Below are 3,525 nucleotides of genomic sequence, written 5' to 3'. Positions count from 1 at the left end.
TCTATGAACTTTTTTTTTTTTTTTTTTTTTTTTTTGTCTTTTTCCGTGTCCGGCAATGGATTGCAACCCTCAGTGTCGCCCCCGTACTGGGCCGGGACCGGCAACGGGATCACAACCCTCGGTGTCACCCCCGACCCTCAGTGTCGCCCCCGTACTGGACCGGGACCGGCAACGGGATCGCAACCCTCGGTGTCACCCCTACAACCCTCGGTGTCACCCCCGCGCCTCGCTCAGCCAGCGAGTGGGAACCGGTCTGCATGTGGGATCCGAACCCTCGACGGGAGCGCCCCCGCGCTTCCCAAGTGGCGCACTAGCGCAATGCGCCACCGGGCCGGCCCCTTTCTATGAACTTTTTAAAGACCCTGTTATGTGCTTGTGTGTACACATACTTATATATATTATATATAGCATCATGATCAAGTGGAATTTATTCTAGAAATGTAAGATTGGTTAATTTTCAAAATCAATCAGTTTAACTTGCAGTATTAACTAATTAAGAAAAATCATCATGATCTCCATAGATACACAAAAAGACTAATTTTAACACCTATTCATGGCAAAAACAAACAGTGACAACAACAGCAAAAAAATCTCTCAGCAAACGAGAACAGAAGGAAACTTCCTCAGCCTCTCCACGGTGAAACATTTAATGGTAAAACATTGAACATTTTTCTGTAAAAAAAAAGTTAAAGGGGAAGGGCATCAAATATCACCTATCATTTATTCAACACTGGTCCTAGCCAGTGAGACATGGCAAGAAAAAAGAAAGAAAAAAAAGTTACACCTATTGGAAAGGAAAAACATAACTGTCTTTATTTGCAGATGATATGGTCATCTATGTAGAAAACTCTAAGGAATCTACGGAAAAGATGCTAGAACAAATGTGTGAATTTAGCAGTCACAATAGGCAACTTCAATACATAAAAATCAAGTAGATTTCCATATTCTTGCAACAAACAATTAGAAATTAAAATTTTAAAGAATGTCAAATACAATAGCATCAAAAATAATCCTGAGGGATAGATTCAACAAGATATGTGCAAGTCCTGAAAACTAAAAATTACAAAACATTGCTATGAGAAAGTAAAGAAAATCTAAATACATGGAGAGAGATTCCTTGTTATTCCATGTTGCCATAAGATGCAATAGTATCAGCTATCGATTCTCTCCAAATCAATCTACAGATTCAATGCAATGCTAATCAAAATCCCAGTAGCATTTTTATAGAAATTTCCAAGCCATTTATATTTTTATATATGTAAATATTTATGTGGAAATGCAATGACCTATATTAGCTAAAATAATTTTGAAAAAGAAGAGCAAACGTGGACAACTCATATTACCTATATTCAAGGTGTACTATAAAGCTGCAGTAGTCAAGGCAGTGTGTATTGGTTAAAGAACAGAATGAAATAGAGAGCTCAGAAATACACCCATACAAACATGGTCAATTGATTTTTGACAAAATACCAAGAAAATGCAATAAGGAAAGGATAGCCTTTTTAATAAATGTGCCGGGAAAATTGAACATTCATGTGAATAAACAAAAACAAAAACGAAACAAAACAAAAAAAACTCTTGACCTCACACCAGACACAATCAGTAATTCAAAACGAATTATAGACCTAAATGCAAGAACTAATTCTACATATTATGGCATAAAACATGAAAGAAAGTTATGATGACCTTAGGTAAGGAAAAGATTCCCTAGACACACAAAAAGGAAGACCCATAAAAGAAAAAAATTATAAATTTTATTTTATTATAATGAAAAACTTTTCTGCTTCAAAAGACATCATTTTGAAGATGAAGAAGGAAGGCAATACGAAAAGTTTTGCCAAGAGTATTTGTTAAAGGACGTGTATCCAGAATATATAAAGAACCCATACGATAAAATAAAAATGAGCAAAAGCTTTGAATAACCATTTCACAAAAGAAGATATACAGATGGCAAATAAGCATGTGAAAAGATTTTTAGTGTCATTAGTCATTAGGGAAATGCAAATTAAAACCACAGTGAGATACCATTACAAACTTATTACGATGGCTTTTAAAAATAACAAGTGCTTCCAAAAATGGGAAGCAATTGAAATCCCCATGTATTGTTGACAGAGATACAAAACAGTACAGCCATTTTGGAAAACAATGTGGCAGTTTCTCATAAAGTTAAATATACACTTACTACATGATGTAGCCATTCCATTTCTAGATATTTACTTAAGAGAAATGAAACATTTATTCACACACAGACTACTACACAAATAATCAAAGCAGCTTTGTTCATAACGTCCCAAAGTGGAAACAACCCAAATGTCCCTCTTCTGGTGAGCAGATAAACACATTGTCCTACTTTCTTACAATAGAATATTACATAGCAATAAAAAGGAATGAACTGCTCAGACACTAAACAATATGGATGAATCTCAAAAGCATTATGCCAAAGGACAAAAGCCACAAAAGTCTACATACAAGGGTACTTCAAAAAGTTCATGAAAAGATCAGTATTATCTATCAATTCTATTTTTCCATGAACTTTTTGAAGTACTCTTTTAGCACATGCTTCCATTTATGTGAAACTCTTGAGAAGAAAAGGGAGTGGAGGGCAGGGCCATGAATGCAAAGGGGCTGGAGAGAGCTTTCTGGAGTAATGGAACTGTTCTATATTAAGATCAAGCATACGTCAAAACTCATCAAATTATAAGATTTAATATGGAAACTTTGATGATATGTAAATTTTACTTCAATGAAGCTAATCTTTTAAAAGGGATTTTAGCAGATAACTTTTCTGAGTCTTCACTGAATCTTTGCCCTTAGACCAAACTTCACTTTTGAGCAATGGTTAAACTGAGTATGAAATTTGGGGTCAATGGTTAAACTGAGTATGAAATTTGGGGTCTGTTTTAGTCTGTTTTGTGTTGCTATAACAGAAATACCTGAGACTGGGTAAATTATAAAGAACAGAGGTTTATTTGGCTTACAATTCTGGGACAGCTGCATCTGGCATGGGCCTCAGGCTGCTTCTACTCATGATGGAAAGTGGCAGGGAGCCGGCGGCTACAAGGAGATCACATGGTGAGAGGAAGCAAGAGAGGAAGAGAGAAGGTGCCAGGGTCTTTTAAACAACCAGCTCTCATGGGAACTAATAGAGCGAGAACTCACTCATTACTCCCCCCTCCCCCAGGGAGAGCATGAATCCATTCATGAGGGATCCGCCCCCATGACTCAATCAGTTTCCAACACTGCCACATTGGAGATCAAACTTCCACATGAGTTTTGGAAGGGACAACACATCCAAACTCCATCAGGGTCTAATTATTTTTTCTCTTCAAAATGTTGAAAGCATTATCTCCTAGATTCCAAGCATTGTTTATGAAACCTCAGATAATAGTCTGATTCTCTTCCCTATGTGGTGACTTCTTCTTCTTTAATTTTTTATGATAATGATATTGACGGACCCTTACCAAGAGCTTACAGTGTTCCACGTCCTGTTCTACACACCCTACTCCCAATGCCTCAGAATTTCTC

Source organism: Galeopterus variegatus, unplaced genomic scaffold (assembly GCF_000696425.1).
Source record: "Galeopterus variegatus unplaced genomic scaffold, G_variegatus-3.0.2 Scaffold814, whole genome shotgun sequence".
NCBI classification, from domain to species: Eukaryota; Metazoa; Chordata; class Mammalia; order Dermoptera; family Cynocephalidae; genus Galeopterus; species Galeopterus variegatus.
Note: the sequence above shows the minus strand (reverse complement) of the source record.